Raw genomic sequence first — 15555 nt, forward strand, 5'->3', positions numbered from 1 at the left:
GACGTGGCGCACGGCGCGCGGCGGCCGCCGAGCGTCGGTACGACGCGAATGCAGCGTCTGAGATTCAGAAGCTGTACCGCGCGGACCGGCGTAAGGCGATGCAGCGCGTCCTTGGCGAGACGTCGCCGTACTGCCAAATCGATGGCAACGTGCTCACGGAGCACTTTAAGGTAATATATTCTAAATCCGACTTTTCCGTTACAGATGCACCAGCTGCTGTCCCGGACTTTGCCGCCACCACGCCTCCTGATGTCAGCGAGGACGTCCTGCTGCCGATCACACCTTCAGAGGTGCAACAGCGGCTCCAGAAGGCGAGCAATACTGCTCCTGGGGCAGACGGAGTCACGTACTCGGACTTGCGACGTGAGGATCCTGGCTGCCACGTGCTAGCTAAGATCTTCTCGCGCTGCTGGAATGAGCGGAAGACTCCGGTGCAGTGGAAAATATCCACTACCGTCCTCATCCATAAGAAAGGGGACGTCTCGGACGTGACAAACTGGCGGCCTTTAGCATTGAGCTCTACTATCTCTAAGCTCTTTGCTGCAATCGTTGCGGACCGCACTTCTCTCTGGGCGGAGCGGTTGAACCTGCTCTCCCCAGAACAGAAGGGCTTCCGCACGTTTGAAGGCTGCTACGAGCACAACTTCATTGTGCAGGCGGCAATTGATGATGCAAGGCGCAGGGGAGGCCAAGCATGCTTTGCTTGGCTTGATCTAGCGAATGCTTTCGGTTCAGTGCCTCACGCTCACCTCCTTGGAGTACTGAGCAGGATGGGACTACCAGAGCAATTGCATCAGCTAATTGCCGATATGTACGATGGTTGCTCCACCCGCGTCCGTACATCTGACGGACTAACGGAGGAGATAGAGATCCAGGCGGGCGTCAAGCAGGGCTGTCCACTGTCGCCCATCGTCTTTAATCTCGCGCTCGAGCCGGTACTTCGCGCCGCAACCTCGCTCAGAAATGAGTGTGGTATTCCGCTTAGCGGCGTCAGTGTGAGTGCACTGGCGTATGCGGACGATATCGTGCTTCTGGCGCGGGATTCAGAGGCGATGCAGACGCTCCTCAATGTTGTGGGTGAGGCGGCGACGTGGGCCGGGCTTACCTTCAAGCCGTCGAAGTGTGCCACGCTTCACATCCGCCGTCGGCAGACACTAGGCTCGGTATTCACCCTGCAAGGGGGAGAACCAGCCGTGCTCGGTGCGGGTGACGCCTACCTCCATCTTGGCGTCCCCACCGGGTACAAAGTCACGCAGACGCCAACGGATGCGATCGCGGCAATTCGACGCGACTTGCAGCACCTGGACGCTTCCCTGCTGGCTCCCTGGCAGAAGATTGACGCTGTGCGTGTCTTCCTCCTCCCTAGGCTTGACTTTGTCATGCGGGGCGGAGCGGTACGCAAGGGGCCGCTATCTGCACTCGACAAGGCAGTGAAAGCGGCTGTCAAATCTTGGCTGTTCCTCCCACAGCGTGCGTCCACTGAACAGCTCTACCTCGCGCTGGGAGAGGGAGGATGCGGCCTGACGCCGCTCGCGGACGCTGCGGACATCTCGACGATCGTCCACGGCTTCCGCATGCTGCACTGCGACGACGCCACCGTCCGAGACATCGCCTGGGCCACTCTATCTACGGCCGCGCGCCGCCGACTGGGGAGGGAGCCGAGTCGTTCCGACTTGGCCACCTACCTTAGCGGCAGCACTGAGGGTGACCTCGCACGCGACGGTGGTGACATCCAGTCACTGTGGACGCGCGTCAGGAACGCCACAAGGCGCCTAGCGCCGCGTGGCGTCACCTGGCGCTGGAGTGAACTGCTTTCCGAGTTGCAGGTGGAGGTCGGCGGCCGGCCCGCCATCGCTGACGACGCGGAACACGGCGGCATCGGAGGGGTGACGCAGCCGGCCACGGAGGCGACGGCGACCGGGACTACACGACACCTCGAAGATGGCGGCGATGGACCGCAGCACGATGATGACAGCGTGGGACGCATCGTCAACACTGGCGTCGAGCATGTCCGGGTGGGAGGGGGCGCCAAACGTCTCCTCTCGCGGACGCTCCGCGAGTGTCTGAGGCAGCGCCTGCGCAACCTCCTACTCAGGAAACCTGACCAGGGGAAGGTGTTCGAGTGTACCAGGGAGTCCACAGCGTCCAACCACTTCATAGCGGGAGGCAAATACACCCGCTTCGCAGACTGGCGCTTTATCCATCGCGCCAGGCTCGGAGTCGTGCCTCTGAACGGTTGTCGCCGCTTTGATGGGCGGGCAAACAACAACAAAGCCTGCCGACGCTGTGGCCACAACAACGAGACGCTCCCACACGTGATCAACGCGTGTATGGTGCACTCAGCAGCCCTGCAGTATCGCCACAACGCGGTCCTCAACCGCCTCGCGACAGCAGTCGCTGGGCGGCCAAGAAGAGGAAACGCTGCTGTTCCTGACATCAGGATCAACCAAACCGTCATAGGGGACAGCAGTGGGCTGCGTCCGGACCTCGTAATAACTGACGAGGCCGCGAAGACTGTGACCATCGTCGATGTGACGATCCCCTTCGAGAATAGGCGGATCGCGCTCGACAACGCTCGGCAACTGAAGCAGATAAAGTACGCCGACGTTGCGCGCGGATTAGCCGCTCGCGGCTATTCCGTCACTGTCGACGCCCTGGTTGTTGGCAGTCTGGGGGCGTGGGACCGCCAGAACGATGCAGTGCTTCGGCACCTAGGCATCGCTAGCCGCTACTGCCAACTGATGCGGCGGCTGATGGTGTCTGACACCATCAAGTGGTCCCGCGACATTTACGTGGAACACATTACTGGCCACCGCCAGTATGTGTCCCCCTAGACTGTGGCATGCTCTGACGTCAGGCTGCGAGACCCTCGAGACTGCAGTCGTCGGAGAACTTCGAGGTCGGTGCCTTCGTGACGTCGGCGTCGAGATTCTCCTCCACGACGCGGGACCTGCGGCGCTACACCATCTTCGCGCCGCACTGCAGCAGCGCCGAGTCAGTAGCAGTGCGTGCGGTGCTGCCTGGTGCCCCTCCCTCCGTGGTGTCCGCCGAATATGGCCTCCACCTCGGTTGGCGCGGTGCTAGGCGGCGCCAAACGTGTGCCTACTGCCCGGCAGTCTCCAGCCAGCGTGGGAAGCAACGCCCTCCTGCCACGACACCCTGGTGACGTCTGCCGCAAGGCGGACAGAGGGGAGAAGTCCGGCTGTGTGTGACCCGCCTGCGTGCGTGGCACACCAGCCGCTGGCAGCCGTGCATGTGCAGTGTGCTGTCAGGGCATGGAGATGAATGAAATAAAACAAAATAGTTCCTAAACTAGATCCAAACCTCCCCCGGTCTGAAATATCTAAGGCCGCGCCTACCGCGGGATTAATCTTAAGGTAATATACTTAAGCACCCGCGCCTAACGCGGTCTTCCAATATTTAAGTAGTGGGCTTAACCCACGAATTAGAATTAAATTCAACTATTTAAGTGCGGTTAGAACCGTCTACTATATATTTCAATTTAATTTTCATTAAATTTGTAAAACTCGATTTGTATAGAGTCATGAATATTCTTTCTTAAAATTATACTTCTTAAAACTGTAACTAAGAATTATCTCGGAAAATAAAAATCTGTTCTTATCAGCTTAATATCTGATACGTCCTGCATCGCAGGACCAGAATATTAAACTCATTTTTGGCTCATGACGGAGTGCTAGGGGCTTGCTCCACCTCTGTCGCGGGTTGGCCCGGCATTGCAGTACCGCCGGGATCGGCCCACCTAAAATTAATTAAAACACAGCCTGAAATGGGTTAATATTCTGCAGTGATCAGATATTCCGCTGGTAGCAAAACTTGTTGTGGTTGTCGATTTGCCCAGTAGTTAGCTGCTTTCACACCACGATTTCTTGTAATTAATTTAACATCATCTTATGTTTTTTTTTTTTGCGGTTAGCCGGTCCGCTCTTGCAGCCGCATTACACTAGGCTGGTAATTTATGTGGCCACAGAAGAGTGCCTTCGGATGCCTCGTTGGCGTCACATATGGTCCGGCCACAGATAATTTTAATTACATTTTTTGGAGTTATATCCTTAGCTCCTCGCGAACGTCGTCGTCGCCGCCGCACGCACGCAGAATACGTGTGTACACACGTACGCAGTAGGCAGTGGACGATGTAAGCACTCGGCTAGGTGTAGCTCGCGCCGGCCTCGCGCCGGTGTAGCTCGCGCCGGCCTGGCGCTGCTGTGGGGCGGCCTCACGGCTTCTCCACTGCCCTGGCAGCTAGCGGCGTTCAAATGGGAGTCGCGGTTTACTGTTCGACATGGAGGGTAGTACTGGGCTGGTGACGAGTGCTCCCGTGAATTGTCTTTCCTCCAGCACTTGCTTTTGCGGTGTTTTCGACGGTCGCCAGTTGCCATATCGGCCCGTACCACCGTGTGTCACTCCCACATGTGGAGCGCACACGCTGCAAGCATTTAGGCCCTTCGGCTGCGGTTTTTCCTTATCGCTTCTCGGCCTTTTGGCTAAGATCAAAGTGTAGTATCTGTTCTTATCAGCTTAATGTGAGCTCATATGGACTGATTACTGCACCGGGAAGCGGTCGCGCTTATTCTCCTGTTTCAGGTCCGCGACCTGAACGATGGAGCTTGTGGTGACGCTGCCGGCGGAGGTCTTCCGCTGCCGGATCTGCTTCGTCACCAAGGCTGCCGGGAGACCAACTTTTGGGGAGTACAAGGACCACTCGGCCCTTCTCCGCCACTACAGGAGGCTGCACGACCCGGAAACGGTTCCCGTTTTCGAGTGTCAGTTTTGCGGCCGACGCGACCCGCGGCTGAAGACGCTGCGGCTACACCAGCGGCTCTGCAATGCAGACTCCGCAACCCCCGGCGCTGCCAGTCGGGGGAGAGTGAGTATGGGACACGATGCCGTGTCTGGCTCTCTGGGGCACCCAGAGAGGTCAGCCGGCGGGAGGTCACAGGCGAGGGCCCCCGAAGCTAGTAGGACAGGCCCTTCGTCCTTAGTTAGTGCTGGGCGCAAGCCACAGGCGAAAGCGGCTCGGGAAGCTAGTACCATAGGCCGCCTAGCCTTAGATAATAGAGAGGGGCTATGGCCACAGCCCAGTCCGGTCCCCGAAGCTAGTAGGACAGACCGGCTGGACTTAGGTTTAACATACGCGGCGGTCCTGACCCGCAGCAGCGTGGTGGGCTCACAGGCTGCCTTGCCCTCACCCTGTGTGAGTGTGCAGGCGTCTGCGACGCCCAGGACGGCGGTGGTTGCCACCCCCGCGTCGTGTGTACTCTGTGTGCGCACGCCGAGGAGGTCTGGCATCCCCCTGCCGACACGCTCCGCGACGTCAACCGCGTCGCCACGAGTGCCGAGCGCAAGTTCGGGAGGTGAAGGCAGCACGCTGCCGACGCCTGCCGCCGAACGCGTCGCTCCGGCCAGAGGCGCTGTGTCCGGCATGGGCCGCGGCTCGCCGCCGCCCGCGCCGGCCACTGCGCCCAGTGGCGTACGCTGGCCACGTCGTGCGGCTGCCGCAGGCGCCTCCCGCCCGCCATCTGTCGGGAGCGTGGGTACTGGCCTGGGACTGCCGCCCGCATTCGCTACGCCGCCAACAGGTGGCTCTGCGGTGCGGGTGGGCAGTGGCAGGCAGGCTGCCTCGCTCGCCGCGACCGTTGGTGTTGTCATTCACGGCGCAGCCGCGCCGCCGGTTGACGCACCAAAGGCCGCGCGCCCGGCGGATGCACCGGATGGTGTGGTGCTTGTGCGGTCGCAGACGTACACGCGCCGCGTTTCCTCTGCCCTGCCGGCGGTTACGTCGAGTGACGCCCGTCACTCCGTCTCCGCTCAGGCAGGGAGTGCTATTAACTCAAAAGCTCCTGTTGCAGATCATGAGTGGCACGTAGTCACCCCAAGGAGGGACAGACGCCGTGCTGCAGGACGCAGACCACCGCCCCCGGACCGACGGCGCATCATACCGCCCAGTCCGCGTAACAGCGGCCCGGCGCGAGCCAACGCGCCTGGGCGGCCGGCGCGAGCTACACCTCGTGTATCTCGCGCCGGCGGCAGGGCGCGGGCGACCGCTGGGCCATCTGTTGGCGGCGCGGCGAACAACAGCCGCAGTGCGCTGGGCCCGAGCGCCAGGCCGGCGCGAGCTACACCTCGAGACGCCCGGCCGGCGCGGGCTACACCGGCCACCCCTACGACCACTGCGCCATCTGGTAGCGATCGTCGGGCACCCAGTCCGCGTAACAGCGGTCCGGGGCGAGCCGGCGCGTCCGGTCAGCCGGCGCGAGCTACACCCCGTGTTTCTCGCGCCGGCGGCGGGCCGCTGGCGACCGCCGGGCCATCTGTTGGCGGCGCGGCGAACACCAGCCGCGGTGCGCCCGACCCGAGCGCCAGGCCGGCGCAAGCTACACCGGCCCCTGCTGCTACCGCTGCGCCACCTGTCACCAGCGCGGCGACCGAGAGCAGCACTGAGCGGCCTACGCCAGATGGCAGCACGGCACCACCACCGACGCAGACGACGGAGCGGCGCGACGTGAACGGAGGGACTGCAGCTGCGTCTCCGAGAACTGGCAGCAAGAAGAGGAGACGCCGACGCCGTAACAACCGGCCCAGTCCCAACCTCCCGCCGCAAGGCTCCCGTCCTACACCAGACCTGACAGGCCCCCCTGTACCCTCCGAACAGGGCGCAACTGAGGCAGCTCCGCCCCCCCTTCCCCCGGCGGACACTCGGCTAACGGAGAGGCAGCGGCGCTGGCTGGCGGCCCTGGAGAGCGTCCACAACCAACCGTGGGACGCATTCGTCGCGGTCGTCGAGGACTTCATCTCCGAGATCGCCGAGACGAAGCCACAACGCCAGGCAGCCGGAGGTCGACAGGATGGGCCACCAGCAGCAGCGCACCGCGGCCAGGGCCGCGCCGACGCTGCTGCCAATCCCCCTCCCCCTGCCCCTACACGCGGCCGCGGTGGGCGGCGCGGTGGACGTGGCGCACGGCGCGCGGCGGCCGCCGAGCGTCGGTACGACGCGAATGCAGCGTCTGAGATTCAGAAGCTGTACCGCGCGGACCGGCGTAAGGCGATGCAGCGCGTCCTTGGCGAGACGTCGCCGTACTGCCAAATCGATGGCAACGTGCTCACGGAGCACTTTAAGGTAATATATTCTAAATCCGACTTTTCCGTTACAGATGCACCAGCTGCTGTCCCGGACTTTGCCGCCACCACACCTCCTGATGTCAGCGAGGACGTCCTGCTGCCGATCACACCTTCAGAGGTGCAACAGCGGCTCCAGAAGGCGAGCAATACTGCTCCTGGGGCAGACGGAGTCACGTACTCGGACTTGCGACGTGAGGATCCTGGCTGCCACGTGCTAGCTAAGATCTTCTCGCGCTGCTGGAATGAGCGGAAGACTCCGGTGCAGTGGAAAATATCCACTACCGTCCTCATCCACAAGAAAGGGGACGTCTCGGACGTGACAAACTGGCGGCCTTTAGCATTGAGCTCTACCATCTCTAAGCTCTTTGCTGCAATCGTTGCGGACCGCACTTCCCTCTGGGCGGAGCGGTTGAACCTGCTCTCCCCAGAACAGAAGGGCTTCCGCACGTTTGAAGGCTGCTACGAGCACAACTTCATTGTGCAGACGGCAATTGATGATGCAAGGCGCAGGGGAGGCCAAGCATGCTTTGCTTGGCTTGATCTAGCGAATGCTTTCGGTTCAGTGCCTCACGCTCACCTCCTTGGAGTACTGAGCAGGATGGGACTACCAGAGCAATTGCACCAGCTAATTGCCGATATGTACGATGGTTGCTCCACCCGCGTCCGTACATCTGACGGACTAACGGAGGAGATAGAGATCCAGGCGGGCGTCAAGCAGGGCTGTCCACTGTCGCCCATCGTCTTTAACCTCGCGCTCGAGCCGGTACTTCGCGCCGCAACCTCGCTCAGAAATGAGTGTGGTATCCCGCTTAGCGGCGTCAGTGTGAGTGCACTGGCGTATGCGGACGATATCGTGCTTCTGGCGCGGGATTCAGAGGCGATGCAGACGCTCCTCAATGTTGTGGGTGAGGCGGCGACGTGGGCCGGGCTTACCTTCAAGCCGTCGAAGTGTGCCACGCTTCACATCCGCCGTCGGCAGACACTAGGCTCGGTATTCGCCCTGCAAGGGGGAGAACCAGCCGTGCTCGGTGCGGGTGACGCCTACCTCCATCTTGGCGTCCCCACCGGGTACAAAGTCACGCAGACGCCAACGGATGCGATCGCGGCAATTCGACGCGACTTGCAGCACCTGGACGCTTCCCTGCTGGCTCCCTGGCAGAAGATTGACGCTGTGCGTGTCTTCCTCCTCCCCAGGCTTGACTTTGTCATGCGGGGCGGAGCGGTACGCAAGGGGCCGCTATCTGCACTCGACAAGGCAGTGAAAGCGGCTGTCAAATCTTGGCTGTTCCTCCCACAGCGTGCGTCCACTGAACAGCTGTACCTCGCGCTGGGAGAGGGAGGATGCGGCCTGACGCCGCTCGCGGACGCTGCGGACATCTCGACGATCGTCCACGGCTTCCGCATGCTGCACTGCGACGACGCCACCGTCCGAGACATCGCCTGGGCCACACTATCTACGGCCGCGCGCCGCCGACTGGGGAGGGAGCCGAGTCATTCCGACTTGGCCACCTACCTTAGCGGCAGCACTGAGGGTGACCTCGCACGCGACGGTGGTGACATCCAGTCACTGTGGACGCGCGTCAGGAACGCCACAAGGCGCCTAGCGCCGCGTGGCGTCACCTGGCGCTGGAGTGAGCTGCTCTCTGAGTTGCAGGTGGAGGTCGGCGGCCGGGACGCCATCGCTGGCGACGCGGAACACGGCGGCATCGGAGGGGTGACGCAGCCGGCCACGGAGGGGACGGCGCCTGCGACTACACGACACCTCGATGATGGCGGCGATGGACCGCAACACGATGATGACAGCGTGGGACGCAACGTCAACACTGGCGTCGAGCATGTCCGGGTGGGAGGGGGCGCCAAACGTCTCCTCTCGCGGACGCTCCGCGAGTGTCTGAGGCAGCGCCTGCGCAACCTCCTACTCAGGAAACCTGACCAGGGGAAGGTGTTCGAGTGTACCAGGGAGTCCACAGCGTCCAACCACTTCATAGCGGGAGGCAAATACACCCGCTTCGCAGACTGGCGCTTTATCCATCGCGCCAGGCTCGGAGTCGTGCCTCTGAACGGTTGTCGCCGCTTTGATGGGCGGGCAAACAACAACAAAGCCTGCCGACGCTGTGGCCACAACAACGAGACGCTCCCACACGTGATCAACGCGTGTATGGTGCACTCAGCAGCCCTGCAGTATCGCCACAACGCGGTCCTCAACCGCCTCGCGACAGCAGTCGCTGGGCGGCCAAGAAGAGGAAACGCTGCTGTTCCTGACATCAGGATCAACCAAACCGTCATAGGGGACAGCAGTGGGCTGCGTCCGGACCTCGTAATAACTGACGAGGCCGCGAAGACTGTGACCATCGTCGATGTGACGATCCCCTTCGAGAATAGGCGGATCGCGCTCGACAACGCTCGGCAACTGAAGCAGATAAAGTACGCCGACGTTGCGCGCGGATTAGCCGCTCGCGGCTATTCCGTCACTGTCGACGCCCTGGTTGTTGGCAGTCTGGGGGCGTGGGACCGCCAGAACGATGCAGTGCTTCGGCACCTAGGCATCGCTAGCCGCTACTGCCAACTGATGCGGCGGCTGATGGTGTCTGACACCATCAAGTGGTCCCGCGACATTTACGTGGAACACATTACTGGCCACCGCCAGTATGTGTCCCCCTAGACTGTGGCATGCTCTGACGTCAGGCTGCGAGACCCTCGAGACTGCAGTCGTCGGAGAACTTCGAGGTCGGTGCCTTCGTGACGTCGGCGTCGAGATTCTCCTCCACGACGCGGGACCTGCGGCGCTACACCATCTTCGCGCCGCACTGCAGCAGCGCCGAGTCAGTAGCAGTGCGTGCGGTGCTGCCTGGTGCCCCTCCCTCCGTGGTGTCCGCCGAATATGGCCTCCACCTCGGTTGGCGCGGTGCTAGGCGGCGCCAAACGTGTGCCTACTGCCCGGCAGTCTCCAGCCAGCGTGGGAAGCAACGCCCTCCTGCCACGACACCCTGGTGACGTCTGCCGCAAGGCGGACAGAGGGGAGAAGTCCGGCTGTGTGTGACCCGCCTGCGTGCGTGGCACACCAGCCGCTGGCAGCCGTGCATGTGCAGTGTGCTGTCAGGGCATGGAGATGAATGAAATAAAACAAAATAGTTCCTAAACTAGATCCAAACCTCCCCCGGTCTGAAATATCTAAGGCCGCGCCTACCGCGGGATTAATCTTAAGGTAATATACTTAAGCACCCGCGCCTAACGCGGTCTTCCAATATTTAAGTAGTGGGCTTAACCCACGAATTAGAATTAAATTCAACTATTTAAGTGCGGTTAGAACCGTCTACTATATATTTCAATTTAATTTTCATTAAATTTGTAAAACTCGATTTGTATAGAGTCATGAATATTCTTTCTTAAAATTATACTTCTTAAAACTGTAACTAAGAATTATCTCGGAAAATAAAAATCTGTTCTTATCAGCTTAATATCTGATACGTCCTGCATCGCAGGACCAGAATATTAAACTCATTTTTGGCTCATGACGGAGTGCTAGGGGCTTGCTCCACCTCTGTCGCGGGTTGGCCCGGCATTGCAGTACCGCCGGGATCGGCCCACCTAAAATTAATTAAAACACAGCCTGAAATGGGTTAATATTCTGCAGTGATCAGATATTCCGCTGGTAGCAAAACTTGTTGTGGTTGTCGATTTGCCCAGTAGTTAGCTGCTTTCACACCACGATTTCTTGTAATTAATTTAACATCATCTTATGTTTTTTTTTTTTGCGGTTAGCCGGTCCGCTCTTGCAGCCGCATTACACTAGGCTGGTAATTTATGTGGCCACAGAAGAGTGCCTTCGGATGCCTCGTTGGCGTCACATATGGTCCGGCCACAGATAATTTTAATTACATTTTTTGGAGTTATATCCTTAGCTCCTCGCGAACGTCGTCGTCGCCGCCGCACGCACGCAGAATACGTGTGTACACACGTTATAATAAAAAAAAAAGAAAAAAAAAAAAAAAAAAAAAAGACAAAAAAAAAAAAAAAAAAAAAAAAAAGTGTAGTATCTGTTCTTATCAGCTTAATATCTGATACGTCCTGCATCGCAGGACCAGAATATTAAACTCATTTTTGGCTCATGACGGAGTGCTAGGGGCTTGCTCCACCTCTGTCGCGGGTTGGCCCGGCATTGCAGTACCGCCGGGATCGGCCCACCTAAAATTAATTAAAACACAGCCTGAAATGGGTTAATATTCTGCAGTGATCAGATATTCCGCTGGTAGCAAAACTTGTTGTGGTTGTCGATTTGCCCAGTAGTTAGCTGCTTACACACCACGATTTCTTGTAATTAATTTAACATCATCTTATGAATTTTTTTTATTTTATTTTTTTTTTTTTTGCGGTTAGCCGGTCCGCTCTTGCAGCCGCATTACACTAGGCTGGTAATTTATGTGGCCACAGAAGAGTGCCTTCGGATGCCTCGTTGGCGTCACATATGGTCCGGCCACAGATAATTTTAATTACATTTTTTGGAGTTATATCCTTAGCTCCTCGCGAACGTCGTCGTCGCCGCCGCACGCACGCAGAATACGTGTGTACACACGTACGCAGTAGGCAGTGGACGATGTAAGCACTCGGCTAGGTGTAGCTCGCGCCGGCCTCGCGCCGGTGTAGCTCGCGCCGGCCTGGCGCTGCTGTGGGGCGGCCTCACGGCTTCTCCACTGCCCTGGCAGCTAGCGGCGTTCAAATGGGAGTCGCGGTTTACTGTTCGACATGGAGGGTAGTACTGGGCTGGTGACGAGTGCTCCCGTGAATTGTCTTTCCTCCAGCACTTGCTTTTGCGGTGTTTTCGACGGTCGCCAGTTGCCATATCGGCCCGTACCACCGTGTGTCACTCCCACATGTGGAGCGCACACGCTGCAAGCATTTAGGCCCTTCGGCTGCGGTTTTTCCTTATCGCTTCTCGGCCTTTTGGCTAAGATCAAAGTGTAGTATCTGTTCTTATCAGCTTAATATCTGATACGTCCTGCATCGCAGGACCAGAATATTAAACTCATTTTTGGCTCATGACGGAGTGCTAGGGGCTTGCTCCACCTCTGTCGCGGGTTGGCCCGGCATTGCAGTACCGCCGGGATCGGCCCACCTAAAAATAATTAAAACATAGCCTGAAATGGGTTAATATTCTGCAGTTATCAGATATTCCGCTGGTAGCAAAACTTGTTGTAGTTGTCGATGTGCCCAGTAGTTAGCTGCTTACACACCACGATTTCTTGTAATTAATTTGACATTATCTTACGAACTTTATTTATTTATTTATTTATTTATTTATTTATTTATTTTTTTTTTTTTGCGGTTAGCCAGAACGCTCTTGCAGCCGCATTACACTAGGCTGGTAATTTATGTGGCCACAGAAGAGTGCCTTCGGATGCCTCGTTGGCGTCACATATGGTCCGGCCACAGATAATTTTAATTACATTTTTTGGAGTTATATCCTTAGCTCCTCGCGAACGTCGTCGTCGCCGCCGCACGCACGCAGAATACGTGTGTACACACGTACGCAGTAGGCAGTGGACGATGTAAGCACTCGGCTAGGTGTAGCTCGCGCCGGCCTCGCGCCGGTGTAGCTCGCGCCGGCCTGGCGCTGCTGTGGGGCGGCCTCACGGCTTCTCCACTGCCCTGGCAGCTAGCGGCGTTCAAATGGGAGTCGCGGTTTACTGTTCGACATGGAGGGTAGTACTGGGCTGGTGACGAGTGCTCCCGTGAATTGTCTTTCCTCCAGCACTTGCTTTTGCGGTGTTTTCGACGGTCGCCAGTTGCCATATCGGCCCGTACCACCGTGTGTCACTCCCACATGTGGAGCGCACACGCTGCAAGCATTTAGGCCCTTCGGCTGCGGTTTTTCCTTATCGCTTCTCGGCCTTTTGGCTAAGATCAAAGTGTAGTATCTGTTCTTATCAGCTTAATGTGAGCTCATATGGACTGATTTCTGCACCGGGAAGCGGTCGCGCTTATTCTCCTGTTTCAGGTCCGCGACCTGAACAATGGAGCTTGTGGTGACGCTGCCGGCGGAGGTCTTCCGCTGCCGGATCTGCTTCGTCACCAAGGCTGCCGGGAGACCGACTTTTGGCGAGTACAAGGACCACTCGGCCCTTCTCCGCCACTACAGGAGGCTGCACGACCCGGAAACGGTTCCCGTTTTCGAGTGTCAGTTTTGCGGCCGACGCGACCCGCGGCTGAAGACGCTGCGGCTACACCAGCGGCTCTGCAATGCAGACTCCGCAACCCCCGGCGCTGCCAGTCGGGGGAGAGTGAGTATGGGACACGATGCCGTGTCTGGCTCTCTGGGGCACTCAGAGAGGTCGGCCGGCGGGAGGTCACAGGCGAGGGCCCCCGAAGCTAGTAGGACAGGCCCTTCGTCCTTAGTTAGTGCGGGGCGAAAGCCACAGGCGAAAGCGGCCCGGGAAGATAGTACCACAGGCCGCCTAGCCTTAGATAATAGAGAGGGGCTATGGCCACAGCCCAGTCCGGTCCCCGAAGCTAGTAGGACAGACCGGCTGGACTTAGGATTAACATACGCGGCGGTCCTGACCCGCAGCAGCGTGGTGGGCTCACAGGCTGCCTTGCCCTCACCCTGTGTGAGTGTGCAGGCGTCTGCGACGCCCAGGACGGCGGTGGTTGCTACCCCCGCGTCGTGTGTACTCTGTGTGCGCACGCCGAGGAGGTCTGGCATCCCCCTGCCGACACGCTCCGCGACGTCAACCGCGTCGCCACGAGTGCCGAGCGCAAGTTCGGGAGGTGAAGGCAGCACGCTGCCGACGCCTGCCGCCGAACGCGTCGCTCCGGCCAGAGGCGCAGTGTCCGACAAAGGCCGCGGCTCGCCGCTGCCCGCGCCGGCCATTGCACCCAGTGGCGTACGCTGGCCACGTCGTGCGGCTACCGCAGGCGCCTCCCGCCCGCCATCTGTCGGGAGCGTGGGTACCGGCCTGGGACTGCCGCCCGCATTCGCTACGCCGCCAACAGGTGGCTCTGCGGTGCGGGTGGGCAGTGGCAGGCAGGCTGCCTCGCTCGCCGCGACCGTTGGTGTTGTCATTCACGGCGCAGCCGCGCCGCCGGTTGACGCACCAAAGGCCGCGCGCCCGGCGGATGCACCGGATGGTGTGGTGCTTGTGCGGTCGCAGACGTACACGCGCCGCGTTCCCTCTGCCCTGCCGGCGGTTACGTCGAGTGACGCCCGTCACTCCGTCTCCGTTCAGGCAGGGAGTGTTATTAATAAAAAAGTTTCTGCTACAGATAATGAGTGGCACGTAGTCACCCCACGGAGGGACAGACGCCGTGCTGCAGGACGCAGACCACCGCCCCCGGACCGACGGCGCATCATTCCGCCCAGTCCGCGTAACAGCGGCCCGGCGCGAGCCAACGCGCCTGGGCGGCCGGCGCGAGCTACACCTCGTGTATCTCGCGCCGGCGGCAGGGCGCGGGCGACCGCTGGGCCATCTGTTGGCGGCGCGGCGAACAACAGCCGCAGTGCGCTGGGCCCGAGCGCCAGGCCGGCGCGAGCTACACCTCGAGACGCCCGGCCGGCGCGGGCTACACCGGCCACCCCTACGACCACTGCGCCATCTGGTAGCGATCGTCGGGCACCCAGTCCGCGTAACAGCGGTCCGGGGCGAGCCGGCGCGTCCGGTCAGCCGGCGCGAGCTACACCCCGTGTTTCTCGCGCCGGCGGCGGGCCGCCGGCGACCGCCGGGCCATCTGTTGGCGGCGCGGCGAACACCAGCCGCGGTGCGCCCGACCCGAGCGCCAGGCCGGCGCAAGCTACACCGGCCCCTGCTGCTACCGCTGCGCCACCTGTCACCAGCGCGGCGGTCGAGAGCAGCACTGAGCGGCCCACGCCAGATGGCAGCACGGCACCACCACCGACGCAGACGACGGAGCGGCGCGACGTGAACGGAGGGACTGCAGCTGCGTCTCCGAGAACTGGCAGCAAGAAGAGGAGACGCCGACGCCGTAACAACCGGCCCAGTCCCAACCTCCCGCCGCAAGGCTCCCGTCCTACACCAGACCTGACAGGCCCCCCTGTACCCTCCGAACAGGGCGCAACTGAGGCAGCTCCGCCCCCCCCTCCCCCGGCCGACACTCGGCTAACGGAGAGGCAGCGGCGCTGGCTGGCGGCCCTGGAGAGCGTCCACAACCAACCGTGGGACGCATTCGTCGCGGTCGTCGAGGACTTCATCTCCGAGATAGCCGAGACGAAGCCACAACGCCAGGCAGCCGGAGGTCGACAGGATGGGCCACCAGCAGCAGCGCACCGCGGCCAGGGCCGCGCCGACGCTGCTGCCAATCCCCCTCCCCCTGCCCCTACACGCGGCCGCGGTGGGCGGCGCGGTGGACGTGGCGCACGGCGCGCGGCGGCCGCCGAGCGTCGGTACGACGCGAATGCAGCGTCTG

The 15555-nt window shown here is 60.3% G+C and overlaps 4 non-coding genes and 2 pseudogenes across 4 annotated transcripts; all 6 read left to right on the top strand.

Annotated features, from left to right (window-relative positions):
- Positions 1-3566: 3566 nt before the first annotated feature.
- On the top strand, positions 3567-3765 carry LOC124752548. Its single transcript, XR_007012159.1, has one exon. It is a non-coding gene; the product is annotated as a U2 spliceosomal RNA (small nuclear RNA).
- Positions 3766-4482: 717 nt separating this feature from the next.
- Positions 4483-4616, top strand: LOC124752564 (annotated as a pseudogene).
- A 5915-nt stretch (positions 4617-10531) lies between these two features.
- On the top strand, positions 10532-10730 carry LOC124752549. Its single transcript, XR_007012160.1, has one exon. It is a non-coding gene; the product is annotated as a U2 spliceosomal RNA (small nuclear RNA).
- Positions 10731-11152: 422 nt separating this feature from the next.
- Positions 11153-11327, top strand: LOC124752545 (annotated as a pseudogene).
- A 735-nt stretch (positions 11328-12062) lies between these two features.
- Positions 12063-12255, top strand: LOC124752530. The gene has a single exon (XR_007012146.1). It is a non-coding gene; the product is annotated as a U2 spliceosomal RNA (small nuclear RNA).
- Positions 12256-13012: 757 nt separating this feature from the next.
- On the top strand, positions 13013-13200 carry LOC124752559. The gene has a single exon (XR_007012167.1). It is a non-coding gene; the product is annotated as a U2 spliceosomal RNA (small nuclear RNA).
- The last annotated feature ends 2355 nt before the right edge of the window (positions 13201-15555 follow it).

The sequence above is a fragment of the Schistocerca piceifrons genome, unplaced genomic scaffold (genome assembly GCF_021461385.2).
Source record: "Schistocerca piceifrons isolate TAMUIC-IGC-003096 unplaced genomic scaffold, iqSchPice1.1 HiC_scaffold_476, whole genome shotgun sequence".
Classification (NCBI taxonomy): Eukaryota; Metazoa; Arthropoda; class Insecta; order Orthoptera; family Acrididae; genus Schistocerca; species Schistocerca piceifrons.